At 39.7% G+C, this 5,521-nt stretch overlaps 1 long non-coding RNA gene across 1 annotated transcript; it reads left to right on the top strand.

Moving 5' to 3' along the window:
• Positions 1 to 4,895: 4,895 nt before the first annotated feature.
• Positions 4,896 to 5,313, top strand: LOC143738534 (uncharacterized). Its single transcript, XR_013203897.1, has 2 exons — positions 4,896 to 5,142; positions 5,181 to 5,313. It is a non-coding gene; the product is annotated as an uncharacterized LOC143738534 (long non-coding RNA).
• Positions 5,314 to 5,521: the final 208 nt, after the last annotated feature.

The following is a 5,521-nucleotide window of genomic DNA, read 5'->3' as shown; positions in this document are numbered from 1 at the left end:
AATGGCGTATTGCTGCCCTCCTCAGTTCATTAGAAGAATTAATATATTTAACAGATTATATCCTTATAGTAGTACGCTGCAAAAAAGTTAAGAACAAGTTTTGTTGTCTCCTAGTCCTTAGTACAAAGTAATGATTCATAAATAACTTATCCCAGCTTCCGACAGCTCTGAGTAGGCTACATGGGATTTATTTTCTGTACGATGACATAAACAGTCCAGTGCATGGCTCACACAGTTTCTACTTCTCCACATATGCCCGTTTTACAACCATCCTTCCTAAACCTACACTAATTTATATTTATATGGCTTTGAGGTTTGCTGTGCAATGTAATTTTAGATGATCACATGAACTGATTTAATGAAGAAACCACATGCTGAATATCATGTTCGTTGATGTATTATTCCTCTCTAAGCAAACTTATTCCTGATTCATTCATTTCAAATTCATGGTCAGTTGAATTGTACCTGTCATGATCGCATCAACCTGCTGTTTTAATGATCTTACACAAATAAATTTGGTACATTTGGAAGAAATTAGGACAGATTTCTATGGAAGATATGCTTCAGTGATGATGTGACTGATGTGGGAGGAGTTTCACAGACCATGTGACTGTTGTGGGAGGAGCTGATCAGACAAAAATATAAATATCAGTTACTAAGTTTGCGTTTATACTTCTAGAACAATATAAATAATGTACTGTTAATTCTTGCAAAAATAAATAATGTAAAGAAAAACAGTTGAAAGTGTTCTTGGTTCTTGGCAAAATCAAAGTTATTGGTTAGAGTCTCAAAGAAATCTCTCAGAGTCGAAGTTCCAGGTCTCAGAAGAATTAGCTTTATAAATAAATAAACAAAACATGTTAAAGTTTTGTAGTACAGAAACTTATGATCATAAAACGTTTTAAAATAAAGAGCATCACAAAGCATTAGTTAAAATTTTCCATGTCAAACTATATATTTATATTCATGTATAGGTTTAACCCTCTACTGCACGGTGTTGCCATATGGCAACATACCCTTTCTTTGGACATTTTTTGAAATTTGAAAATAAATATGAGCTCTGATTAATCTTAAATTCATGGTAGAACCTGGCGGTAACCAATGATATGCTTTGATGACATCACGACATTACACACACCCTTGCAACGTCATTCTTTTCACACACTTTTGATGACTCCAGCTGCTGAAAAAGTGCTTGTGTATATGTGAAGATTTTCCTCATTTTTTTCATATTTCTTCGGAATAAAAAAATACATCAAGCATCTGGGGTAAGTTCTAATCTTATTTCAATCATTGTCACATTGTTTTGATACTTATATTACCTTTTTATTTAATAAAATAGGTGTGTTGCCATATGGCAACATTGTGCGGTAATGGAACAATATTTTGCCCATTCTAATGCAGAGTAGCTTTGTATGAATGACAATGTATGGATGCACTGATATAGTTGGATGGTTGTATTCTACTCATATATTTATATATATTTTTATATATTTATAAAGTAAAGTAAAAGTAAAGTATAAAAGTAAAATATATATCCGTCTTGACCGCTTTGATCACTGGCCAGAGATGGGTGCACCAAATGGAAGGTGCAAGAATCCTGGCTGCAAGGGCATCGTCAGAGGGGTTTGCTCTAAGTGCAAGGTGCACCTCTGCTTAAAAGGTGGGGTATGTGATTTGCAAAACGGCCGGCAGATTTTGAAAATACACAACTCAAAAGGTCCTACCTTCTTTCCTCCAACGCTGGCCCTGACTCCACCCACTCGAAGAGGGGCATGGGGGAGGGGGGTATGGTACGACCGTTTGATTGACGCACTTACTGTCCAATGATTCTAGGTGGTCTTGGAAATGATTGGCTGTTTTTCGAGTTTTTTCGAGTTTTTCGAGTCCTGCCCGTTCCACAGATGATTAAATTTTTTAATTTTCATGTCAGTGCTTCTAACTCAGTGGCTGTAAGTGGGTTAGGAATAGGATTTCAAGTGATTTTGAAAAAATGGTCAAAAAAGAAAATCACATACCCCACCTTTAACAGAGAGAACAACTGCTTTAAGGCGTTTCACATCGAGTAGTTTCACTTGAACAGTTCTTATGAGTTTGCGTCAGATGTTTTGTAAATGTTGTTGAAATAATCGTTTCACATTGAGTAGTTACACTTGAACAGTTCTTATGAGTTTGCGTCAGATGTTTTGTAAATGTTGTTGAAATAATACTTTGAAAATTAGTTTCATATTTTGTACACAAAGCTCTTGAAAACATTTTAAATAATAAAAACAATTTCATTTCTAAAAGACAGGTCTGTAATCATCTATGAATTTCATGTCATTTTGGGAGAAAACGCATCAGGCTGTTCCATTGTCGCACAATGTTGCCATATGGCAACGCCCCCCAAAAAAAAAAAAAAAAAAAAAAAAAAAAGAAATGTTAATTTGAGTCTATTTTATATATAAAAAAACACTGTAAAATTTTTTTCCATGATTGCATAATAATGCGTGCAGTAGAGGGTTAAAATGTCTCAGGTGACTCATTATAGGCTCAATGTAAAGTATTTAGCAGTGTCTGTTGTTCCAGTGTATTTTGGCAATGTAAAGTCGCCTAACTAACACATTTGATCTGCCAAAGGTATAAAAGAAGTAGAAATAAAAAGGCAGCAGCAACACTTGAGATCGATTCCCATCGATCCCCCTCACAGATCTCAAACTTTAACTTTCTTTCTCGACATTCAGTAACAGTTCTCACTCCAAACATCGAGACAATCACACAAACGAACAAACACTCGCTCAGGTCTGAATGAACTCCACATATTCTCCTCATGCTCGCTGCTGCTGCACTAAATGTGTATTTCAGGAGGAAGACGCTAGAACAGTGTTTGATGGTTGTGCAAATATTAGAAATACCGTGAACTGCTCTCCTCAGAAGACTCTTCTTCTTCTTCTTCTGTCTTTTATTGACACTTCTTTTATTTGCAACCACTGCTCTAAACAGTGCAGGGGCGCAACTAGCCAGAGGGGTATTCAGCAACAATTTTGGCGCTATAGATAAAACAAGCTATAAGCTGCATTGGCATACTAATACCAGTGTTTCTCACAGGATTTTTGGTAAAGCTGTAGCACTACAGCTTTACCAAAAATCCTGTGAGAAACACTGGTATTGCTTTGCCAATGCAGCTTATAGCTTGAGTGGACCTCTGTCCCTCTAGGGCGGTTCGGGGGAGCATGCTTTTTAATGTTAAATTCATCAATCTGGTGCACTCTGAGAGATTAAAATAAAAAGCTCCAACCCATATTCAATGTGAAAATTAAAGGGTAACTAAACCCCTGGTTAGAGCCTGACTCCACCCACTGGCGATATTTGAAAAATGCTGGAAAAGTGGGCAGACCCCACTTAGGAAATAAATACTCTATCCTGATCGTTTTCAATACTCGCAATTCCAACTCCTGACTTGTTACAGTGGTTTTGATGAAACAAGATGGTTTTTACACTGCCAAGTGCGTGGTAGCTCGTACCAAGGGCGTGGTGAGCTGGAACCTGCTTACGTCACCAACAACCGCAAACATCAAATAGGAAAATTCAACTGCAATAGCCACCGTTCAACCTGAAGAGGGCAGCACTCAGACGTTTTTACACCATATATTGTAGAATTAAAACACTTTATACCCAAATGTCAAAAAAGTTACTCGAATCAATGAACGGCACTAATAAAGCCCCATTCTTACAGATCATTAACTAAAAAAAGTTGGTTTAGGGTTTAAAAATCAAATCTGTTTTAGTTACAGCGTCTGTCTACATTACACTACATATTACTAGTTATAATATTAATCCCATGATAGTAATAGCCATATATTATAAAACAAATGCAGTGAAAAATAAAGGACACTTTTTTATTTTTTACGCTATTTCTCTGCACATTCCTTGCGTTTCTTCTCCATCTCTCAGACTATTTTGAGTGCATTTTGACTGCACAGTATCTCAAAGCCCAAAGGGGGAGGTGTTTAAAGATGTGATTGCCCAGTGCCCAGATTGACAGCCTAGTGTCAATCAAGAAAAGAACCAATGGGCCATCACTGCTAAGAGACTTTCAAGAGTAAAATTAATAAAATGATAAGTATTTATTCTTGCAAGAATAGGTTCCGTCCAATACATAGAGCTACCCATGCAGAGGAGTGACACCCAGAACACAGACCAGAGCAATCTTTACACTGTTCTTTCCAAGGCTGTTTTCCCCCAGGCCTGCCTCCCCAGTAACTTTCCACAGACATTATCATATGATAGGCGAAAACAAAGGAATCTATATTGCTTGTTTAGATTTATTACTAACTAGTCCCTTTAGCCCCCCTTGCCTAGAGGACCTCTGACCTGGTACGTTTTCTGGTATCACTCACCTGCCTCCCCAGGCATTATGAACATACATAAAAATCAGGAAAGTCCCCAAATAACAAAATCACATGACATTCCTTTGCATTATCCATTGTAAGTGAATGAATAGAAACACATGACCTAGTAATCAAACACTGATCAATGTAAAATTAAAATTTCCCCAAACGCAACCACCCAGCAGAGCATTACAATAATCTAGTCTTGATGTCATGAACGCATGAACTAATTGTTCCCTTTCGAAGGGAACTCAACAATACGTCAACGACGCTATGGGGAACGCCTCAGGCGTGACAGGTGTCTGAAATCACTATCAAATCACGTCAATCATATTGACCGGCGACAGCCCGTGAATCATTAGCGTGAATGATTAACGTGCGACCTGGAAGTATAAAGGGGCGCCTTGCAAACATGACAAATCATCTCATCGTCTTCAGGGACTGTCTGTTTGAAAACGCTATTCAATGAAACGGTAAGAAAATTAAATGTACAGCACACGAGTGTGCTTTTCTTGCCTGGGAGAAGAGCGCGCACGGGAGATTCTCGAGGGAATCCTCTGTGTGAACTGTGAGCGTTTTTCTCTTAAAACGCTCGCTCTCGTCTGGCCCTCTTCTCGAGTGAAGGGGGTTCAACGTCTGGTTCTCATGGTCCCGCTCGTGCCGAGGCAGAGCGGCGACTTGCATCATGGGCTTCCAGATAGAGCTCGTCGATCATCTTGAGAGTGCTGTAAACCTCTCAGATGATTCGACGGCTGACGAGGGCGAACTGCAGGTCGATGACGAGGATTTTTCACCGACGGTTTCCTGCAGTTGCTGCTCTTCAGGACGAGCAGGAGATGGCTGAGGAGGTTTATAATCAGGTAGATCCTGAACCCTCTCAGCCACCCTGCCCCGTGTATGCAGGTCTGGTGGATGTTGTGGAGCGCGCCGCCAACAGGCTGTAGCTGCCATGGCGACGCGCTAGAGGAGAGACCGCTCGCGGTAGGCTCGGCGATCGGTTTCTCCCCGGCCATACACCACCAGCTCAGGTGAGCCTTCCATTCCTTCCTGATCTTCACACGGAGATCGAGAGGGCATGGAAGAGCCCATGCTCTGCCCGTATTCACTGACATCAGCGGGTTAATTTCGCTGATGTTGATGGGATCGCAGAG

This window comes from Siphateles boraxobius, unplaced genomic scaffold (genome assembly GCF_051911475.1).
Source record: "Siphateles boraxobius isolate OS27281-9 unplaced genomic scaffold, OSU_SipBor_1 148, whole genome shotgun sequence".
NCBI lineage: Eukaryota > Metazoa > Chordata > Actinopteri > Cypriniformes > Leuciscidae > Siphateles > Siphateles boraxobius.
Note: the sequence above shows the minus strand (reverse complement) of the source record. Positions and strands in the feature narration are given on the sequence as shown.